Source organism: Thermobia domestica, chromosome 1 (genome assembly GCF_964235325.1).
Source record: "Thermobia domestica chromosome 1, izTheDome1.hap1.1, whole genome shotgun sequence".
Taxonomy (NCBI): Eukaryota; Metazoa; Arthropoda; class Insecta; order Zygentoma; family Lepismatidae; genus Thermobia; species Thermobia domestica.
In genome coordinates this window covers 193,314,864-193,340,025 of record NC_137454.1, presented here as the reverse complement: position 1 = coordinate 193,340,025, position 25,162 = coordinate 193,314,864, and positions in this window count along the sequence as shown.

The window sequence follows — 25,162 nt, the reverse complement described above, 5'->3', positions numbered from 1 at the left end:
GACACCCAATACTGATAAAGGTACATACTATGGTCCTAGGCTACCACACCAAATTTTTAGATTTGGCAATTTCCAAAATTTAAGGGGGGGTGGTCCTATGTACCCCTAAAAGGGAATGAGGTGGACCACCCAAATTTATCATAATACATATTAGGGTCCTGTACTATAATACCCAATGTTGAAATTGGGCAATTTCCAAAATTTAAGGGGTGGGCCAAGGTACCCCTCCCAAATTTTTCAAGGGGTGCATTAATATACCCATGTCTTATGAAAGGTAATGGACCCCTGTATACGCCCATATAACCATATAGGGTAATAACACCTCATCCAAGGGGATAAATTAGGTCAAAAACCCCCGAAATTTGAATTTTTGGCAATTTTTTACCCATGAAAGGGAACGACATAGACACCCAATACTGATAGAGGTACATACTATGGTCCTAGGCTACCATACCAAATTTTTAGATTTGGCAATTTCCAAAATTTAAGGGGGGTGGTCCTATGTACCCCTGCCAAAATTTAGGGGGTGGGCCATGGTACCCCTGCCAAAATTTAGAGGGGGTGGTCCTAGGTACCCCTAGGTCATTGACCCCGGCCAGGGACCATGGGTCCTGAGGCAGGGACCCAGGGGCCAAAAAGTTTCCTATAGTCAGGCCATTACTACTTTGGCCAGGCGAGGTTTTGGCCCCGCGAGATTTTGGCCCGCGACGTTTTGGGCGGCGAGGTTTGGGCAGGCGGAGTTTTGGCCCGGCGAGATTTTGTCCCGCGAGGTTTTGGGCGGCGAGGTTTTGGCCAGGCGAGGTTTCGGCCTGGCGAGATTTTGGGCCGCGAGATTTTGGGAGGCGAGGTTTTGGTCCGCGAGGTTCTGGCTGCGAGGTTTTGTACCCAAACCATTTTTATAACAATTTATGCATAATCTATATATATATATATATATATATATATATATATATATATATATATATATATATATAAATCTTTATTAAAGTACCTACCTAAGAATAGTAACTAAGTTGCAAATGCAAGTGTAAGGATCATTTATGGAAAGGTGAAATAAGAGTTACTAAGATACGTAGTAGACACACCTGAAATATGTAAACAAATGCTTGTTTGGGATTGGCCAAAACTGGAAAATGTACACAAATCCTTATCTCTGGTCGAACGCCTGTCCACGATATTTAAAGGAAATTTCCAGAAATGTTATTGTTTTGTAATTTTATATGAGTTTGTCTTCCTTGCAGTTTTCCAGTAACTATTTGCTTCGAATAACTATTTTATAACAGTTTCAATTTTACAGGCAATCTTACAGATAGACATGATATAGAAATGCTTACGGTAATGATGGCAACGTTGCACAACATTTTTTTTGCGCAATTTCCAGTTTTGTTACTTGTTCATTACAGCTTTATCTGTGTCAACAGATAAGGGAGTGAAAGTTTGCGAAATTTCAGTGAGCCCATTTTGCACCGTTTTTAAGTTATGACCTACTTACGGTGACAATAAACACCTACACCAGCCACCAAAAAGAAAAGAGTTTTGAGCTAGTCAAAAAGGAAATCTCAAAATAAAAAAAAAGAGGACGAAGTTATCTTGCCTTGTGTGTGTGTTTTTTTTAAATTAAAATATTTATATAAACAATACATATAAAATCTCAACGCCAACCTTGAAAATAAATGCGGTGGTGGCTTAAATAGCAGAGCGCCCTAAGTCATTGAGGTCCACTGGTTCAATCTCAGTTGTCCTCGTTACACGTTTTCTAGAAAATACTTAATTGTATTGACGACGTTCACTTTCCAGTTAAAAAAAAAAAAAAAAACTCCCACAACAGGCGCACACCCAGAAATTTTTGTTGGGAGGGGGTTTAAATACTACAAGACATTACATCTATATAATATTGAACGGTGTTATTCTGTACCCGAAAAAAACGATAAGTAATTGTTAAGCACTGGCATCTGAAAAAATCTCAGATATTCTGAGAAAAAACATAGAACTAATTTGTTTTTATAACAAAAGAAAGAGTACAGGTGAAATGTAAGATCAAATATTTACACTATATCAATCATTTCTCTTCTAAAAAGTAAAATTTTATTAAGGAAATGCACAAATGTATGTTGAGTTACGAGGTTTGGGGGAAAGGTTCGGACCTTGTGGACCCCTCGCGGGGGTGCGGTGCTGTCCCACAGGTAATATGTATAATGTTTACTAGGCACTAAGAAACTGCACATTAAAAAAAATGTGAGAAAACTATATTCCCGAATCGAGTAACTAAAAACAAATTGTTATGTATAAAAATATTTTTGTTTGCTTGTCCTTTATATAAATCCACACTAATGGTTCGGCATACTTCTAAAAAGGGATACTTTTTGTGTGTGGTCTTTCTGTGGGACCTCCTTCCTCTGAGTGAAATTTTACGGTAGGTTTCGATATGAGCTCATTGATACTTCCCTTGTAAGTAACTATATCAAAGAGGCTATTTAGATTTTTATGTGTCTCCTGAAGCGGAAGTAGTAGTGTTCAAGGGAAGAGCATAGCTTAAAATTTACGCTAAAAATAAGGTACCTCAGGAGTCCTTCAAGTTAGGAGATGAAACTCGGTATATAAGTAGATATTCCTATCAGCAATTTCAAAAATTACACTTTTAAGAGGAAAAGGAGCATTTAAAAAAACACGTACTTATCGATGTTGTCTGTCTTATCATCACAGAAAAGCGGCTGCACCGTTAGAAATGAACTGAGCGCTCTCCTTGTCTCACAGTTTTCTTAATCATGGTACCCTGGGGGGCATTCAGCAATTTCAAATGGTAATGTATTAATATGTAATTGATATATCATTGAAAGGATCATGGTGTCCTTGTGCTTGGAAAGAGAAACTGTCTTAAAAGGCTGATGAAACACAAGGTAATAAATAGCATGGAAATATGGAAAGGAAATGGGAATGCTATATTACTTTTTCCCAGGAAGGACGAAGGAGGAGACTAAACACAATGATTGTTCTTTCTGAAGTAAAATATTCCAGAGGCAAAATAGTCTCTCGTTCGCATCTTCTGGTAGAAACTACTCTGGGAAGAATCATCAAAAAGAAAACAATAATTTACATTTCAATATAGGAATTTGGAATGTAAGAACTTTATGACGTGTGGGTAAACCCGAAAATTAAAAAGTGGAAATGGATACGTGTAAAGTGAATATAAGTGTGATGGTAAGAAAAAGGTGCAATAGTGTCGGAAAACTACACAATTTTCTACTCGGGTACTGTTCAGGGTGATAATGGTATCGCGATAAGAATGAGAAACGAAATGGTCAAAATGTAACCAAGATCGAATGCTGTAGTAACCGCCTAATGTTTGTAAAGTTAATATCGAAACTAGTGGATATTGTTGTAGTACAAGCGTATATGCCAACAGCTGACTATGATGACAATGAAGTAGATGTAATATATATAGAGAGAGATTAATGGAGTATTGCATCAGGAGGGAAGAGGTCAGGTTAACGCCGTGGTAATGGAAGATTTCAATATCATGGCGGGAGAAGGATCTGAAAATAAGATAGTTGAATCATTTGGACTAGGCAGAAGGAAAGCACGTGGCCAGATGATAAATTCTATAGGCAACATGATATGGTTATGACAAATACGTGGTTTAAGAAGCAGGAAAAAGTTCAGAAGATAAAAGACGCTACTAAATCTATTACATTCTCGTCAAGCAACGTTTCAGGAATAATGTATGGAATGTTAAGACACTAACAGGAGCAGACATCGATTCGGACCATAATCTCCTTGTAACGCAGGGATGCAAATAAGCAACAAAATTTTACTACCCAAGAAAAAATCTACTAGCCCACATCCTACAATAAAAACCACTTATTTATCTCCGGAATGAAATTAAATACTTGCCCGCACCGATGAACAACTCGCCCCGGGCGAGTGGGCGAGTAGTTATTTGCATCCCTGTTGTGATGGAAGTGCAAACATAGTTTAAGTCAATAAAGAAAAATGATAGAATTTGAAAATGGGATTTAGAACGACTAAGAGGTATGGACAGTAATGTGAAAGAAGAGATAGAAGAAAAATTCTGTACAATAGACGATAGGGTAGGCAACTTGAAAAAAAACTGGGTCAAAATTAAGCAGATTCTGCAAGATACACTCAATAACGACAATGGCAAGATGGAAATAACGCCCAGAAAACCATGGCTAACTGAAGAGATCCTTAAAAAGATGGAGGAACGTGAAAGCGTGAAAACCCCGGACATTAAAGAATATGGAATACTAAATAATAAATTAAGAAGAGAAACTGACAGAGCCAGAGAGAAGTGCATGGAAGTAATGTGTCAAGAAATAATGGAACTTCACTGCCGTAGCAGACATGATCCAACGTGTCAGAAAGCACACGGAAAGTTTACGTGCTTTTGAGATCAATCACATCACACAGTCACTGATCTCAAAGAGTTTTTAGGAACTGGGAGGAATACATAAATGATCTACAGGCATATGACCAGAAAAACCACTAAAGAGATACCATAATCGATGCAGAAGAAGATATGAATGAAGAAGATAAAAAACGCAAGCATACTGAAAAGTAAAAAAGTACAAGCCATCGAAGACATGAGAAGGAGGAATTCCAGTGCAGACGATGGATTACTAGCAGACTTTCTCAAGGAATTAGGAGACACTGTAATAAAAGTACTGACTTCACTTACTAACAAAATCTACCTGAGTTTAGAATGGGCTAAGGATTTTCTAGATGTTATAATTGTTACATTACCTAAGAAAGGCAAGCAAAGACCACAGAACCATTAGCTTTATTTCCCACACTGAAAGATTATTGTGCGCATATCGAATAGACGGTTGGAAAATATAAGAGGTATTGGAGGAATATCAATTTGGAAAGGAAAATACACCAGAGTTGCTATTGGATTGTTGAGAATTAAATGAGTAAAGGAAGAGTGATTTTTGTGCTTCATCGACTGGCAAAAAGCTGACGACCGGGTCAATTGGACCAAACTTCTTGAAATGCTTAATGAAATTAGGATCAACTGGAGAGACCATACACCCATCGACAGGACAAAGAATAAAGTTGTCCCTAAACCAAGGAGAAATCAACAGTGTTGAGACTGGGAGAGGAAAAATGAAATGACATTTTTAAGATTTGTGTCCCAAGATTATGCCGGCTAGGATAAAGGAGACGATGCTGGGGATGAGAAAAGAATGAAATGGTAGAATGAAGAAAGTGTGGAAAACGGGAGAACCCCGAAAACACCCACGCACACGGTGTTTGTCCACCACAAAGTTCACTTGGCGCGAGATGGAATCGAACCAAGGACCCCATGCACCAGAGGTGAACGCTCTACCACTGAGCCACCGGGGCCCCAGGTTAGGAGAGGAGTCAGACAAGGATGTAATATGTCACCCTAGTTATTGAACGTTTACAGTGAATGCTTAATGAAAGAAGCATTAACGGAAATTTGAGATTTCAAAATTGAAGTATTGATTGCATAAGGTGGGTTATGTAGACAACACGGTTATTATAACTAGAACCGAGGACGAACTACAGGAGATCATGAACAGAATAGTTGACATTGGGAAACTATAGGAATGGAAATCAACATCGAAAAGTTGAAAGTCAATACTCGTGAGAATATCCTGTTGAAACGTATCCTTAAGGATCAGAGAACAAAGAGAGCTTGAAGAGGTCAATTTGAAGCATCTGTGAAGTATTTGACAAGAGACACTTACTGCACTAAAGAGCACACGTTAAGAAATGCTGTAGGAATAGAGGCATTCAACTACAAAAGATCACTCCTAACTGATAGATTGAACATTAGACTAAGGAAGAAGCTGATCAAGTGCTACCTGAGGAGGATGGGATTATTCGATTCAGAGACTTTGAGATCACGAGTTCGAGAATAAATATTTACATAACTTCTAAATGATGTGTTGGAGGTTGTGCTTTCCTAAATTACGGTTCAAGTGTAATTATCTCGTGAATCCATTTACAAAATTGTATCCTGCGATCTGAGTCATCGTCACTCACCTGTTGAGCCGATCTCGGAATATATACACGCAACTTATCTTTCTTCAGTACGCTTACCTCACTACCAGCAATTACATCGCTCTCATGTGCATTGAAGATTTTGGGGATGAATGCTGAAACAGTTCCAGCACCGCAACTGAGGATGCAGCACTTGTAGCCGTGCGATGTCGTCCTGATCGATCTTTCTGCACATCATACAGTGTTCCATGACCCTCGAGTTTGTCTTGTAAACAAATGATTGTCTATGAATGTGCATCAGTCCCATTCCACTGTCTCTCAACCGCAACAAAATGGTTACGTTTGAGGCCCTATCTGATCTTGGGGAAGAATCAGAAATCTGCTGGTGCTAAATTAGGTGAGTAGGGAGGCTGATAGAGGAGGGAAATGTTCGTTTCTGCGACCCGTTTTGCCACTGTAGGGGACATCCAAACCAACGCGATGGCTGAATTTCGGAACATACCAAAACAGAACTTTCAGCGTTTTTTTTTTTTAGCAATATGGCGGTGGAAGAAGTGTGTGTTTTCTCAATGAGCCTATTTTGAAGACGATTGAGTGATGTGTAGCTATATTAGTAAGAAATAGTTACAACGAAATTCCGGGAACTTTTTGACTGTACCTCGTATACTGTGAAATGAGTGCAGTTCTACTTATATCGGTGGAGAATCTCGCCCCGGAAAACTTAAAAGAACACGACTGAAAAACACTCGATGAGAAATTAAAATTACACTTTCAAAAGCCTCTTTCATTAAAAACCGGGCTATTTACGATTCCAGTTGGTCTTCGTCGGGGCACTGGCATGAATTTCATAAAAACAGAACATTTGAGATCCCTAAAACATACAATTATAAAAATCGCTGGCGTATATAAATGCTGGTACCGGTACTTGTATTTCATAATATACACTTGTAATTTTGTGAAAGATGCAGTTATTTATTTATTTACAAGTTCTACAAAATATGAAGACTTGTATCTTATAAGAAACACGTCTTAGTATGTGTACGTATGCACAGTACTAAGAAATCAACTCAGCTTGCTGCATATACCTAGTTCTGCTTAGGAAAAAAAATAAAAAAAAAACTTTCATTGCCATAGTAAAAGATTTGCATGCATTATGATTAACATTCATGTTTTTTATATGTTCTTCCAGCTTTAGCTGTTAAAATAAATAGAAAAGCATATTATTCCTAGCAAAAAAATCCAGAATATTAGGTTGTGAATTCAATTATTTTTGATAAATTGATTTCTTTCTGTGTTCAACAGTGCTTAATATAAGATGCCTTCTGTTCCTCAGTGTATCACTCTGAAAAATCGATTCGCGTCGTTTTCCTCGGACGGTGTTATCATTTTAATTAAGATTTCTTTATGGTCTCAAATACTTAACATTACAAAAAGCCCACGAGCAGTAGATTGTTTGTGTATGATTTATGTGAAGAAATCATATGAATTCTTCAATTAGCCAAGCTTATCTAATTCATTTGACTACACAAGACATATTAGCAACTTATCTCAGTTGGATGAATTCTGAGATGCATCACGCGCGCCATCTTTTGCCGTTATTCTCCACCACCAAATGTTGCAGAGGCTATCTTTCATCTGAGTGTATGTATGTTCATTCCTCTGTAGCCCTTTGCACCCCCTTCCGCCGCTATCTGAGAGTCAGTTGCCAAAGGAGTTGTCTGAGAAGCTCGAAGAATCTGAATGGAATCGTGTGACGCACCTGTCTTGTGCGTGCGAGGGTGTTTCTCAACACTGGCGCTAGAGGGACTGACTACTTCATAAGCTTTCTTAATCTGCTGGTTCCAAGCCAAAATCTTCTCCATTTTAAAATTTCCAAAGTAGAAGAGCAAATACATACATGTGATCGCATGCACGCTTTACAACATACAGGGCCGTAAATCGAAGGGAGGAGCCCAAACAAAATGACAGAGGAAACAATCGTAATAACATATGTTCATCTTCCCTGAAACTAATAGAAATGGATTATTGATATTTTGTTATTATTTTACTATTTCGCGTGGGCATCAAATAGCAATAATAATAAAGAATGTTTCTATATCACAAATAAGTATGGTAACTAAAATAGACAAGAATTAATGACAATTATGTTCAAAAAATAAACAAATAGAAATTTGAGATTCTAAAGATTGTCTTACCTGGTATCATAGCAGTAATTCGTCAATGGTCATCAAGTGATGGTTCTACAAACCAGATCCGACACATACAAACAAAAGATCCAGAACTATTTACCACTAATCCACTATACGCTTAAAACTTTGATCAAGAATAGCAACAACTATTGCTTATTTTTATTATAAATTGCATTATTTAGGAGCGTAGCACTCATGGTAATTGTGAAAACAACGTTTCCCTTAAGTAAACAAAATAATACATTAAAAAATTATAGCTTTTCCTAAGTAGAAAGCCACAATAGGCGATTGAATTGTCCATGTTATATAATATCATTGTAATATAAAACTTCAATATCATTTTTGGCACCGCGGTGGTTCAGGAGTGGAGTGTTCATCGATCCTAACTCTCGACTAGTTTGTTCTGGTGGACAAACACCGTGTACGCGGATTTTCTCGAGATTCTTCCGTTTCCCCTATTTTTTTCGTTCAAACATTTCATTTACTATCATCATCACTGTCTCCGTTAGCCTTGGAGAATATTCATCGGATGTTAAAATAAAATTAAAAAAAAACATAGATATATTTACCAACGATCTGTTGATATAAATAAATGATTAATTAAAATTCTTACAATATAGCCCAAGACCAGGGGCGGATCCAGGACGGACTTCTGAGGGGGCGGTGAATTGTAATACTGCAACTTAGAGCTACTTTTAAAAGCTCCAAACTCTGGGATGGGTTTTATTTATATATATAAACTAAACGAAAAGTTTCCTCTTCTTGGGGGGGGGGGGAGGAGATCGCCTGCCCAAGACATGTCTTTCGGGGAAAACAAACAATTTTCTCTAAACAGCTCCAACGATTTCATTCACATTTTACAATATCTATATAGTATTTATATGAGCAAGTTGACTTAGTAGTAAAGCGATTGCCTAGTACAAGAAGTTTGTGGTTCGCATCCCAGATTATGTTGATTTGTAATGCACAACATTATATTTTTTTCAGAGTTCTGTTTGCTCCCATTTTCATGTTCCGACAATAGTTTTACCATTAACATTCACTTGCGTATATCATCCAACTCCATTAGCTTACAGAGGATAAACACTTAATGTTAAACTACAGATTTTGTTTTTACTTTTCATGCCATAAATAAATAAATAGTTCGTTAATAATCATACAATAAGACATACTCCATTGTTCTAGCACATAAGTCTCAAAGAATAGTTAACTCAGAAGGGACAGTACTGCTCGAACGATTTTTTCGAAAATGGCTCTGAGGATTTCGTTTATATTTTACGAATGAATGTTATTTGATTAACAACTATCAAGTAGTAAAACATTGGAATCGACTATCTTTTGTCTTTTGTCTCTAATAGTAACTCTATATAGGATTCTAGAGAAGTTAGCTAATTAATTTATTTATTTATTTCTTTATTTTGATCAAAAGATCCAATATATTTCAGGCAAAAATTTTCTTGTAGGCCTTACATCTGGAGAACTACATATAGTGTAGCCAAACCCAAACTATCACTTAACTCACAAGTAAACCTTACGTTTGGGTGAATCGAGTTGCTGACTGAGACACATACGAGAAAGTAGTACTAAATGTGGTTAGTATTTCAGTGAAATTGTAGGTGCGAAGCTCCAGGGGTTTAGGAGATACAGCTACCAGAACATCACATGGAAGTACAGAATAGTCTTCATACAGTTCGAGGTAAAAGCCCTGTAAGACCTCTTGTAACGACAAAAGGTGAATAACAAATATATGGATATATATTAGGACTAGAGGGAAGTCATATAGTAAGGGTATACTTGACGGCGGCCATCTTGAAATCCGCCACTTTGAATTAAGGTTAAGTTTTCAAATAGGAATAGGGTCATGTGATGAATGATTTAAGGCACACATTTAATCAGAAGAACAATGATGATGTTAATTTTGATTTACGCGCAATTGGTAAAAAGTTACAGGGAAACTAAATATTGTTGCAACATATGTATTAGTTCTGATACCTCCTGGCATGATTCAGCCTCTAGATGTTCACTTCTTTCTCCCGTACAGAGCATTTGTTCGTTTCATTACTGATACAGCAGTAACAGAAAGTGACGTGAACATATGGCATCGTGATAGGTTCATACAACTTCAGTCGTTTACAATTTACCAGTTCCGTGCTTCTCCTTTTCGCAATATGATTCGATTCGCTTTCAATCAGGCTGGATATCTGAATGAAGAACCTGGACGCTGGATCGTTACTGCCTTACGACTACTGCTTTGACGGAATTCTTAACGACAAATGTGTCAAGTGTAACTCGATTGCCTTTGTAAGGTGTGCTCGCTATGAGCAGAGCATTTGTGCAAGTCATGCACTCTTTTCGAAACTACATATTGATTGTACTAATTGAGGACTTTTCTTAAAGAAAGACCCAAGTTCAATTCTGACTCAATTCCACTTTGGTCATTTTTCCTTAAATTAGCAACTTGTTTATGCGATAACAAATGCTGGTTAATGATAAAGCAAAAATGTTTATACCGTTGGATTTATGGTAAAATTTGCTATTAATAAGGTGTCAATGTTATGCGTTTTGTTTAAAACTTTTGTCTGATTCAAAATGGCGGATTTGAACATGGCCGCCATCAAGGCAACTCTTATGATAGACCTAATATTTATCCACGTGATTTTTATTTAATTATTATCATTAACACAAAATTTACAAGGTAGGGTAAAGGACTAATACATATGCTGCAACAATATTTAATTTCCCTGTAACTTTTTACCAATTGCGCGTAAATCAAAATTAACGTCACCATTGTTCTTCTGATTAAATTTGCGCCTTAAATCATGTATCACATGACCCTATTCCTATTTTAAAAACTTAACCTTAATTCAAAATGGCGGATTTCAAGAGGGCCGCCGTCAAGTATACCCTTACCATATGACTTTCCCCTAGTCCTAATATGTACCCATATATTTTTTATTCACCTTTTGTCGTTACAAGAGGTCTTACAGAGCTTTTACCTACAACTGTATAAAGACTATTCTGTACTTCCATGTGATGTTCTGGTAGCTGTATCTCCTAAACCCCTCGAGCTTCGCACCTACAATTTCACTGAAATACTAACCACATTTAGTACTACTTTCTCATATGTGTCTCAGTCAGCAACTCGATTCACCGAAACGTGAGGTTTACTTGTCAGTATGATGTGCTTATTCCGTATAATAATAATAATAATAATAATAATAATAATAATAATAATAATAATAATAATAATAATAATAATAATAATAATAATAATAATAAATAAATAAATAAATAAATAAATAAATAAATAAAAAATAGAAACTCGATTTAGGGGCATTCTAAATTTTGGAGTCCCCAAAAACTAATTATTGTCCAAGATCGGAATCTTTTGGTCAATTTTTTTTTATGATTCCTAAAATTATTGTTTGTTTTTCAATTCGCGGAAACAAGCATCCAAAATTATTTTCGTAATAATAATACTAATGATTTTCTTTATATTTTTTGAATTATTAATTTATAAATTGCTTCAGGTAAGTTCAGAAAGATCATATTATTATTGAACGACTATTTTGTTTTAAATTCCACTTAAAATTAGTGTGGTATTCACATCCTCATTCTTAAAATGGAGAGCTATTGACATTCAAACGGAAGTAGAAGATCCAGAATATTCAGGATATTATTGTCACATACAGAACAGATACTATTAAAAACTTTTTTTTATTTTTTTGCGTAATAGTCCACAAAATATTTATTCAGTTAAGACGGTTTTTAACTGAGTGCTATATGGTCAGGGGCTACAGTTGCATACAAATCGAGACACAAACATAACTTTTGTCACAAAATACAAGACGAGACAGAAACTCTTTCAGATACACTTTTCGAGGTAAGGCTTCAGTTTCACGATACATTTTCGAGAGGAGATAAATGCAACTCTTATCACGTAGGAAACCATGAATCGCCGTTATTTGAGGCTGTTAAGACTGGAATTCTCTGCCTCTTAATTCAAGTATGTCTTAAGCTTTAGGTGATATTTTTACACTGAACTGAGCAGTTTGCATTCACCATGAAAACTATTCTTCTACGAAATGTTAAAGATTGACATATATATTATTCATTTCGTTATGTGAGTGAGGAAGAAACATTTTAGGCTTTCTTAATGCTGCCGACTTCTACGAAAAGTGCTAAAATTTATAAGTAAATATATCCCATATTAACTTACGGAGTATGATATGTTTTATATTCTTTAATGAAACACTGTAGTGAAGAACTACCGTAGTATTTTAGGAGAGGAAAACACAACATGTCAGAAGTTATTCTGAAATGTAAGAACATGTGTGGCAACAAGGGTAAGCTTGAAATATTTAAGCGTTTGCTGGAAAGTGTTGTTGTTTTCTACGATAGGGGATGTTGAGGGTGAGATTTTTCTTTCACACAATATGAAACAAAAAATAATGTGATATTTATAGGTGGAAGAAAACAAGAAAAAAGGGTAGCGACATAAATACATTTTTAAAAAACGATACCGCCTACGTATGAATAGAAATAAAGGAAAAGAAAATATATTCGGTATTCCTCCCATTCAAACAAAGTTAACCCGCCATCTTTTCTTCTTTTTCTTCACAGGAACATTATTTTTACTTCTGTCGCTGAACAGAGATCAATCTACGTGTTTTCTTTCCTGTCGTACATTTAATATAACTTCCTCCCAGTGCAATGTAGCTAATTCATCTTCTAGAAAGGGATTTTCTTCTTCTCTAAAAGATACTTTTCAAAACACAGTTACGGTTCATCATTCAACACTTATAAATCATCTATAAGCTCCCTCTTGGCACATCCTGTCTATGTATCTATAACTGTTGCTGCTAAGAAAACAAGAATTACAGGTAGAAAATATGCCGTGGCTGCATATGAACACGGGAAATTAACATATATATATAAAATAAAATAAAAAATGATGCATATATTATGCAGTTGAATAAAACTAAGGATCTTAGAATATAAAAGGTATGTCCATTTAACAAAATATTGATTTTACACTTACTGCCATATTATTTCGTGGCTTAACAAATGAAATTTTCAATTTATAGTAGGTATATACTGGTGTATGCAATTCAATAACTAGCATAGTTCTGTAATTTTTCTTTCGTGGGTCAAAATATTGTAATGAGGAACGACCTACAGGGTTGCTAGATTTTCACAGAGAAGTTTTAGCTGGAGAAAAAATCGACGATGAAGAGGAAGACAGTATGGAAGCTTCTGTGAAGCTCTGGGTTAAATGAGGTTTTATTAAGCCATACACAGTAGCGTACCCAGGAATTTATTTCGGGGGGGGGTCCAAACTAAATACGAAGGTATTTTATATTAAAATTCCTAAAATTGCCCCTAAAATTATACTAAATTTTAAAAAAGTCGAAATTTCGGGGGGGGGTCCGGACCCTCAGGTCCTCCCCTGCGTACGTCCCTGGCCATACAGGTGTCTACAGCAGCTCTCTTGCTTTCCAAATTAAATGGGCTCTACAGGATTCTGCTTTCACCCTCTGCAACAAGCTGCTCAGCTGAGTGAACCACGAGTCGGATCAAAAATGTAAAAAAATCACATCATAACAAACATGGGGGACACTTAGTTAAATAACTTACTAATATTAAGTGCGAGAGTAAAATTTTAAACGAATTATTATATGAGGACATTATTGATCAGTTTTCCTTAACCAGTAAACAAGGACAAATGTTGTTAAAATGGCAATTCATTAAGTAAAATGTTTCTGTTATTCATTTTTACTTGTGTAATTTGGTGTAATTTTTACACCTTACAATTTCAGGAATTATGCAATTTTTCTGTATCTTTAAGATATTTCTTGCTTTTTATCATGTAGCCTTGCTTTTGATTAATGGTTTGGCAAAATGAATATAATAATAAGCCTAAATAAAGGCTAAAAAATAAATCAAATACTGATTATAAGTGAATATCAAGGTGTATAAGAATTTTAGGTCAGTTAAAAAGTAAAATAAAAATAATTTTTAATTAAGTGTACCGGAGAAAGAGGAATTGCTCTGGTAAAGAAAATTAAAAGTTCAAAGTCAGAGACAAACTACAAACATACTTGTTGAGGATAGTTGAGCATCACAGAAAAGTTGTCACCAAGCGAACAAATGACGGGCTTGCATCATTCAAAGTTGATTAATAAAACAAATGTTTCGCCTATCATACTACCTATTAATATTAGTATCTGGTTTTAGTATTATTTTAAGTTTGTGATGTCTAGTTTTAAAAACCAAAGTAATTAACATTGAAAAATCGTATTTTTGTCTACTTTTACAAAACTGATCAAACTGTGCAGGCTCTAAATATTATGCAATCTTCTTGAAATTTGATATATATATATATATATATATATATATATATATATATATATATATATATATATATATATATATATATATATATATATATATATATATATAGAGAGAGAGAGAGAGAGAGAGAGAGAGAGATAGGTAGATATAGATATATATCACATGACTGAGACTGGTGACATAAGTCTGCAAAAAAAAATTACTATTTACTTTTTTCCTTACAAATTTTAGGTTTAAATAAACTACATTTCAATTTAGTTTGTGTGATTGTAATGTGAGTCTTGAGTCCTTTTTTCTACCAATGATCTCACGTGTTGTGATGAAAAGAGGTGTAAAATTAAATGTGAGGGAAATACCTTGTTAATTTGGTGGGGATTGGCGTCACAGCCTTTGGGAAGGATTGGCACCACTGGTTGCAGGTGCTGGCACTTACACAGGAGGAATGCATTGAAATTGTGTTAATGAGTGGTGGACGAAGTACTACAGTGATTGCTGCTGACTTCAATGCCCGGCATCCTGAAAGAAATGACATTTCACATATGACAGTTTCCAAATTATTGGACAAAATTCGTGCAACAGGTTCTGTGGCGGACAAGCCACGCAGTGGACGACCAAGAGCAGCCACCGACAAGGAGACTGCAAAAGTGGCATCGGTTGTGAAAAGTCCACATCGCAGTACGCACCGGTTATCAGCAATATCCGGTGTCAGTCAGTGTTCAATCCTGCGTGTGTTGCACACACACCAATGGCACCCGTACAAGGTACAGTTGCAACATAATCTCTCGGAAGGTGACCCTGATCGGCTGTTACAGTTTGCAGTATGGGCTCCGGATCAGTGCGAAAGTAATCCAAACTTCATACGACAGGTGTTGTTCAGTGATGAAGCTAACTTTTATGTGCAAGGTGAGGTAAACAAAGAAGATCACCGTTACTGGTCAGATGCAAACACGTTGTGAGTGGATCTCTGTAAAATTGCTGGTGATGGAAAAGTGATGGTTTGGTGTGGGATTTGGAACACAAGAATCGTGGGTCCGGTGTTTTTTGATGGAACCTTGAATTGGAAGAGGTATCTTAATATGCTCATAATTATGTGTTTACAACGTTGTTGAATGCGCAGGGTGATTTCCCAACTTCCTTCCAACAGGACGGTACACCTTCCAACTACGCTACTGACGTCAGACAGTTTCTGGATGAACAGTTTCCAGGTTACTGGATAGGTAGGAAGGGTCGTATGAAATATCATCACAGTCCCATGATTTCACACCTATTTTATCTGTGCGGTCGTTTGAAATCAGTTGTGTATGAGGTAAAAATCAACAGTGTAGTCCATCTCTGCCGGTGTATTGAGGAGGCGTGTGCCTCTGTTGACCTACAGACCCTGCGATGTGTGCAGCAGGACTGGCAAAAAAGACTCCAATTGTGTATCTAGCGCAATGGAGGTCATGTTGAACATATTCTGTAATACCGACTCTGACAAGTGTACCAAACTTTAACAGATCATAATTCCTACACAAATAAAGATATCGCAAAACGAATTGCACAGGTGTATTTCACAGAGTAAAGCATTGTAAAACGATATTCGACATGGCTCCTTTCCCATTTAACCCAAATTCAAGATGGCGGATTTCAAGATGGTCATCGCTATCGCCATAGCTTCTATAATTTGCGCCCCCACCTACAGTCACCCCCTACCAAACGACATTGATTCCTCACACCATTCGACTTTTATAGTGGTCGATCCAGACTTTTGCCTCACTCTGTAGGTACAAATGTCAAACGTAGCACACTCTATATCGCAAAATAATGATGATAGGTCAAAAATGAATCCTGATACTCCTTTTTGGGAATATTCTGGAATAAATTGATGTATTATACGCACCCCTTTCTATTTATAAAATAGTGTGTGATATTCAATGTGGCGGAATATAAAATGACTTGTCATGTGACTCACATCCTCATTCAATGCAGGTGTGCTGGAAATACCCACTTGGAACTTTTACTTTTTCTCCGCCCATGCGTCTCCTTATTACTTATCTGTCCCAATATTTCTGACTAACCCTTATACAGATCTACATGTATTTAGTTATTTATTTATTATTTATTTATTTATTTTATTTTGCCTGTTTTGACTTACAATATGGAGATTATCTCCTATAAGTTCTACAGTTGTCATATGTTTATAAATGCAAATTGTAATTATAACTTATTACACCATTTGTAGTACAAAATTATAAACAAACATCACATGTTAAATTTGTTACATCATTACATCATATTCATACATCGTTATTATTTGCAAATTCCTGAACTGAATAATATGCTTAGAAAGTAACAGAGTACGAATTTTGTTTTGGGTATTAAAATTTATAATGTGATGGTAACATATTACACCTGGTAAAGTCTCGTACAATTTAAACTTTTTTTTTTTTTTTTTTTTTTTTTGTATTTGGAATAATTTTGTTGTACTACGTAAATGTTGTTTAATTGCCGCATGTTGTATAATATCTGGTAGTTATCTCTCTGTCCATTTTATTAATCTCTTGTTTATATAAACATCTGTTTGTTTTGTTTCACGAAATGTATAGATTTATATATGTATAGGCTTGGAAAGGTTAATTTTTTTGTGATCTAAATATTTGTTTACAGAATGTTCTTTTATTTAGCCTGAATATTATTCGTAGTATTTTCTTTTGTATCCGAAATGTTTCCTGACTGCATGCGGCTGACCCCCCCCCCCAAAAAAAAAAATTCCAAAACTGAGGAGTGATTGAACTTTTGCATAGTATATCGATAATAAACTATTTCGTGAAACTGTATCACGTAACCTAAAGAACGAAAAACTAAAGTAGTCAATTTGTTATTAAATGTTTTAACATGGGCTTGCCAAGACAAATCATCATCGATGTAAACCCCAAGTAATTTTGTTGCATTAGAATACTCAATTTGTTTTCCATTCATGTTTAGCGAAGGGAAGGATGGATTATTTCCTGGAAAACGAAAGTTTATTTCGACTGTTTTACCTGCATATAGGAGAAGGTTATTTGCATTCAACCAAGTAACTATTTTGCTTATAACCTTTTCTGCCTTTACCAATACTAAATTTGGGTCTCGTTCAGTAATAACTATATTTATACCATCAGCATATAACATGCATTTTGTGGGGTGTAAAGTTTTTATGAGATCATTTATGTAAATTATAGAGTAGGGCCTAAAATAGAGCCCTGAGGGACACCTCTGGTAATTTTTGTTGGTTTTGAGAAGAAAGTGCGGGTTCGATTTGATTCAACTTTTGTAATTTGAACAGTTTGGCATCTATTTATTAGGTAGGATGAAAACCACTGGTTTGCTACGCCACGTATGCCATATTGAGACAATTTATTTAGCATAATATTGTGATCAATTTTGTCAAATGCTTGTGACAGATCTAAGAACAAACCTATAACATAATTCTTATTATCGAGTGATTTCAGGACATCTGTAAGAAAATCAAATAAAGCGGTATCAATACTTTTGTTCTTCTGAAATCCGTGCTGAAAAGTCGAGATAATATTATGAGTTATTAAAAATTTGCTAAGACGTTTTGCCTTGTCTGACTCAAATATCTTTTAATATATCGACAACACTGAAATAGGTCGATGATTTGTCATGACATTTTCATCACCCTTTTTAAAAGTTTGAAGAACCTTAGCATTTTTAAGCAGTGTGGGAAATATACCATTTTCTAACGAGAAATTTATGAGGTAACAAAGTTGATGTGTGATATGTTTCGCACATTTTTTAATTACAATGGAAGGGACTTCATCCATACCTGAAGAACTGCTGTTTGATAAGGATTTAATTATTCCTATTAACTCATTTACAGGAACTGGATATAAGAACATATAGACTTTGTGTTTATTTCTCCTTGATTTGGGAGTTTTTGCATTATTTTTGAGTGATATTATTCGTTTGTTCAGCTGAATTCACAAAATGATCGTTAAATATATCTGCAATTTGCTGTGGATTGTTTATAACTTTACCATTTATTTTAAGATATTCTACACTCTTAGGCCTGCTTGTGCCAAGAGTTTTATTGATTATTTGCCACATTGTTTTAGTCTTATTTCGGGCATTTAAAATCAAGCTATTGTTATGCATTAATTTTGCTGCCCTTATGACCCTCTTATAGGTTTTCCTATACAGTTGTATGTATTTCTTTAAATCATCAGATTGAAAGTTACCAAATTTAAGGATCTATTAAATCTTATCAAATTGGTATTGGATTTTCTAATGCCATTTGTAATCCAACGTTTATCTATGCGTTTCGAAATAGTGCGACTTTTTAGGGGAAAAGCAATATTTATGTTCTCTCAACACAAATAAAACAGGTGCTGTTCACATAATATTTTTCATCCTAGTAAGGACTTTTATACTTTGATCTCAGGCTTTTTTTTTTTTTTTTTTTACTTGGAGCCGTTTTGACTGAGACCCTTTTGTCCCGCGAAGGTCAGTTGTTGGTGCGGGTATATCCAGCATACTACCTGGTTGCAGCAATTCAGTTACACCGTGAACTTGCGTAAGGACAAAGTGAACATGGGAGTTCAACAGAGAGTCATAAGGGCGTGTGTGCTGTACGAGTTCAAACTGAGGTCAAATGCCGTTGCAGCGGGGCTGAAGATATACCAGGCCTTTGGTGAGGGTGTGGTGACTACGCGGACAGATGGTTTAAGAAGTTTAAGGACGATGACGAAAAACTCGAAGACGCACCGCGTGCCGGAAGACCAACACATGTACAAAATGGAAATTTTCAGGCAGCAATTGAAGCGAATTGTGGCCAGACATGTAAGAAACTGGGACTACAATTCAGTGTGAGTGGAGAAACCATTCGGCACCACTTCCATCAACTTGGGAAGCACAACAAATTGGGTCGATGGTCCCACATTATTTGATTCCAGGCCAGAAGGCAACGCGAGCAGACACCTGTGTTTCTTTACTGTCTCGTCTGAGAAAGGAGCCATTTAGCCATTTGTGGACAGGGTATTGAGATGTGATGAGAAGTGGGTCCTGTACGAAGTTCCACAATTCCGTTATCATTTGTTAGCATCCTATGAACCGGTTCCAAAACAGTCGAAACAGCATTGCACCAGAAGAAGGTCCTCCTGTGTGTTTGGTTGTCTGCTCGTGGCATCGTGCGTCAGGAACTGCTACCAACTGGTCAGAGCATCAATGCAACTGTGTATTGACAGCAATTGAGCCGTGTTCAAGAAAAAGTCAAAACTCTGGAGCCAGCACTTCTGAATCGCAAAGGGGTCCTCATGGTACAAAACAGCATTAAGCCCTACCTGGCTAGGATGACCCGGGACACCATTCTATCCCTTGGATGGGAAACACTATTGCATCCGACATACTCCTCGGACACAGCATCGTCCGATTATCACCTATTCCATTCCTTGGAAAATCACCTGAGAGGACGCTAGTTCAAATCCCTAGTAGAGGTGCAAAATGCACTTGATACCTTCTGCGCTTCACGGTCCATCAAGTTCTACCGCGATGAAATCCATTGCCATTCAGAACATTGGCAGAAGGTCGTTGATGCTGCTAGGGACCATTTTTGATCTTCCAGGTACGTCTTAGGTGACACATCGATGTTCGCAGGTGGTGGGTGAAAAAGCGACAGAACTTTCTTGGTTACCTTTGCAATATATTATGTCTCGGGAGGTAATTTTGGTAAATTTTGAAAATCATTGCTCAAATAACTCTTTAATACGATGAATTCGCTGAATGTAAGAATTTTGATTTCCATGAAAGTTCTTTGTTTTCCATGAAAGTTCTTTGTTTTTCTTTGTAGTCAACACTTCTGCTTGAGTGAGAACTTGTATGCTTTGCTTATTCTTTAGAATAAATAAAAAAATGATCTTTCCTGGTTTCGTAAATTCCTTCGTAGTGCTGAATCAAATTTCTCTCCTATATAAACTATTCTTAATTTTGAAAGGAAGGAACAAAATATTCTCTGGGGCAACCTGAAGACCACTCTGATTTTATTTGCAATGAGTCACGGTAGTCGGTGGTATCATTAGAGGATTAAGCTCCAGTCTCTCGAGAACTATCGATTCTTGAGCACGTTTTCCTTTTACATCTTAAAATCAACCATTCATGAATATAATCCAGCTATCAAACTAAGTGAATAAGTCGGTCTTCTTCAAGCACTTCAAGCACATAAGTTTCCATCCACTAACTGGCTAAATTGTGCCATTCCATAGATTAGGGCTGCAATACATCATAGTTCCTAACTAATGAGCTGGACACTTCTAAACGCCTTTCAAGCACATTTATTTTAATGTTGTCACAAATTGTTCCTTGTATTCGTTCTTCATTCTTCTGGAGTTTTATTGCCACGGTCTTCAGAGATACCATACGATGTTGTTTTTGTTCCATAACTTTCAAACAGGTAATATTTCTTCTATTTAGCACAGGTTTGTTGTATATTTTGCTTATGTCCTCCACGATTAATGATCTTTAAAGTATCTCTGGACTTCTGTTCTCCTGCAAAGAAAAGAACAAGATATTATTTTTCATCCAAAGTAAAGTAGGAAGGTTGGTGCAGGCAGATGTTGGTTGAAAGCTCCACAACCTCGTCAGGGTCTCTAGCTCTGTGAGGGCCTACTTTTGACTGGAGAGGGACGTAAGATCATATGCACCAGACGATCTTACGCCGGAGAACCAGATTCTAGCAAATTCCTTGATTTTTCACTTAGCTAACCCTTTGGTATTCTTTCAATCCCAAAACTTTGGCTGCGATACTTTACCAAAGAATTTGTTATTATCAGAAAAAAGGGGGAAAGAGAATAATGAAGTAGAAGGATGCTAATGTTTGTGTGTGTAGCAGGCCCGTGCTGGCCCACCGGGACACCGGGACGTGTCCCGGTGCGCCCTCCAAAACACCACAGTATAAATAAAGGTACAAGTTTTTAGTAATAAATTATTACAGTTTTATTGGTAAAGAACCCGTGAAAGGTGAAGTGCGCCCTTTACATTAGGCGCCCTTGCGAAACCCCATCAAAGATGAACGATTTTATTCACTCTTCTGTATACTACAGTCCTATACAATAAATACATACAGTTACTATTGGTAAAGACTCCGTGAAAGGTACAGTGCGCCTTCTACATAAGGCGCCCTACGAAACATCACATTATAGGTAAGTGGTTTTAGTTATCATGTGTACCAGCTTTATATAATAAATTCAAATAATGATTGTTAATAAAGAAGCTGTGAAGAATACAAGGCGCCCTTTACAATTCATGCAGTTGGTGTTGGCAGAGAACAGGTAAAGAGTATAATAACTTACAAAAATATTATAAAGTTCTGTAGCTATAAAACGAAACGTGATACATCAAGAATAGTTCGGACAGGCAAACATACGAGCATTCATGAAATACTACACGGACACTAGTCTCTAATTTACGATATTTACGACATCGAAACTTTCTTAATGTGCATTCAATATCCGAGCATATTGATTGTTCCTGTGTGTATTAAATCAGTGTTCGAATAATCAGTACCTATTGTAATTCTAAAATATAGCTATATTAATTTCCGTAAATGTGGTCTTCCTGTCACCACGGCACGGCGCGTTCTCAAGTTGTGGATCGAGGAGACATCCTCTGGGATATAGGGGTTAGCTCCGAATATACTGAATAAGCAGTCGCGGAAAGACAGGGAGTGATCCTCCAGCTTAGGGATTTGGTGTGGGGCTAACAACTGATCCTGAAAAAAAAGCACTGTTCAGATAAATTCGCAGCATTTTAGGATCAGAACTAATAACTTGGCACGAACTCAGCAAAGTAAAATCGACATCAGAATTGGAACATGGAAGATAAGAAGTCTCTATGGGGTAAGTGCGTTAAAAAGTGTAACGAATGAGTTTAGAAATTGAAGATGGACCTAGTGGGATATCAGGAAGTTAGATGAGGAGAAAGTGGGCGAGTCAAGTAGGGAAATTTTACGTTCTTTTACGGGAAACGAGTTAAAATTACCAACTAGGATCAGAGCTTTTCGTTCACAAACGAATACATAATATCAGCAATTACATGGGTTGAATTTGTTAATGATAGATTTTCTTTTACTTCTCTTAAGGGTCGGTGGTGTAATATTATTGTTTTAAGTGTACATGCCCCAACAGAAAATAAGGATGACAATAAAAAAAAGTTTTTACGAAAGAATAGAACGGGTATTTGATCATATCCTGCAATATCATATGAAAATTCCGTTAGGCGTTTTCAATGCGAAGGTAGGACGAGAGGGTATTTTCAAACCGATTATAGGGAATAAATGTCTGCATAAGGAAGGTTGTGACAACGGCGTTAGACTCATGAACATTGCAACATCCAGAAACCTTATCGTGATCATTACAAAATTCCCACATCGCTACGTTCATAAATATACTTGGACTGACCAGACGGGAAAACACATAATCAAATCGATCACGTTTTAGTAGATAGAAGAAAACAGTCTAGCACAACTTATGTTCGGTCCTTCAGAGGAGCTGATTATGATAATAAGAGAGAGATTATCGTTGAATAAAGGAAATATTCAATATCTGAACACGGAGTGGTTTAATTTAAAGAAATTAGAGCTGAGTCAGGTGAGAGGGGAGCCAGATTGAAGTGTCGAATAGATTCTCGGTTTTACAAGGTTCGGAGTGCACTAATGTTCAGGATACTTGGTTAAAATTAGAGAAAACATTAAGATTTCAGCAAAAGAAATATTGGGACACGCAGTAATACGTAGGAACAAACCATGGTTCAACCAGGAATGCACTAAAGTAGCAGAGAAGAGAAAACAGTGTTGGTTACAAAATCAGAACGAAATAACTACATAAAATTTCACTGTCATCTGGCGGAAAACTTCCAAAACTTTTAGAACAAAGAAAGGCGATTTTTGAAAGCTAAAATTAATTAACTTGAAGATAATAGTAAAAAATAAAAACATTCCGGACATGTATAAATGCATCAATGGACTTAAGAAAGGCTATCAATTTCGTGCTTATAATTAAAGAAAGCTAAAGGAACAGTACTCACTGATCATGATATCATCTTAAATAGATGGAAAGATTTCTTTGACGATTTGCTTAACACATAGCCAAAACCCAATGTGCGTGGAGAAAGTGAAATGCATACAGCATATCCGTATATTCCAGAACCTAACCAGACAGAAATAGAAATCACTATTAAAAAATTAAAGAAACAAATATTTCCGGGAGTAGAAGAATTTCTGGTTGACTTAATTTTACCTGGGGGGGGGGGGGATTGTAGAGCAAGATACACAAACTCATTCTCCTTATCTGAAACCAGGACGAATTACCACAAGAGTGAAAAGAATCAAACATTGTTTTAGTTCAGAAGAAAAGCAACAAGACTGATTATTACCGAGGCATTTCTCTTCTGTCAATATCCAATACATTTTCTGAAACATTCTATTAGCAAGATTGACTCCATACGCAGATGAAATTATTGGAGATTATTAGAGCGGATGTAGGTAAAATCGATTAAGTATCGACCAGATATTTACTATTCAACTAATACTTGAAAAGAAATGGGAATACAATATTCTGGCACATCAATTATTGACTTTAGACTAGGGTAGAAGGGAAACATTGTACAATATGCTTACAGAATTTGCAATACCGTAAAAGGTAGCTTATGTTTAAATGAATCCCAAAGTAAGGTTCGAGTAGAGAAATTCTTGTTCATTAGCTTTCACGTTGAGAATAGCCTGAAAGAAGGAGATGCGTTGTCGCCAATATTATTTAACTTTGTTCTGGAGAACACTATAAGGAAAATCAAAGACAGCAATCAGGTCCTAGAGCTGAATTGTATTTACCAGGTTATGGCGTATGCTTATGATTAAACTTAATAGGGGAGGATATAACAATAGAAAGGAATGCAGAAATCTTACTTAACGCTTTCAGAGATATGGGCTTAAAAATAAATGCAGAGAAAACTAAATAAATGAAACTTTGTCGGGATCGTAATACTGAAATTTATGGATGCGTTTAAATACCAAATAATATTTTCTTTCGACAAAGTGAATACTTCCAAATACCTAGAATTATTATTAACAGACCAAAACCATAATTACAAAAAAAAATTGATGTCAACTGAAAGCAGGGATTTCGAGTTATTATTCAGTTAAATTATATTTTTTGTCGCGAATTCTGTTGAGGAATTTGTAGCCCAAAATATAATACGATAATCATGCCTGTTGTGCTGTATGGTTGCGAAACATTGTCACTGACTCTGAGGGAAAATCGCAGACTGATAGTATTTGAAAACAAGATTCTTAAACCAATATTCGAACTCCAAGAGGAACGGGAATGGGGAATGGCGGAAACCCCATAACGATGAACTGCATATTCTTATACCTTTTACAAAAACATTGTTAGGGTCATCAAGTCTAGGAGGCTCAAATGGGCAGGTTATGTAGCCAGAATGGAAGAAATTAGAAACGCTTTCAAAGTTCTAACTGGAAATCCAAATAGGAAGACGGAGGCGCAGATGGGAGGACAATATTAAAATGGTTCTCGCAGAGATTGAAATATAAAGTAGAAACTGGGTCCAGTAGGCTAAGGACGGAAATCAATGGAAAGCTTTTG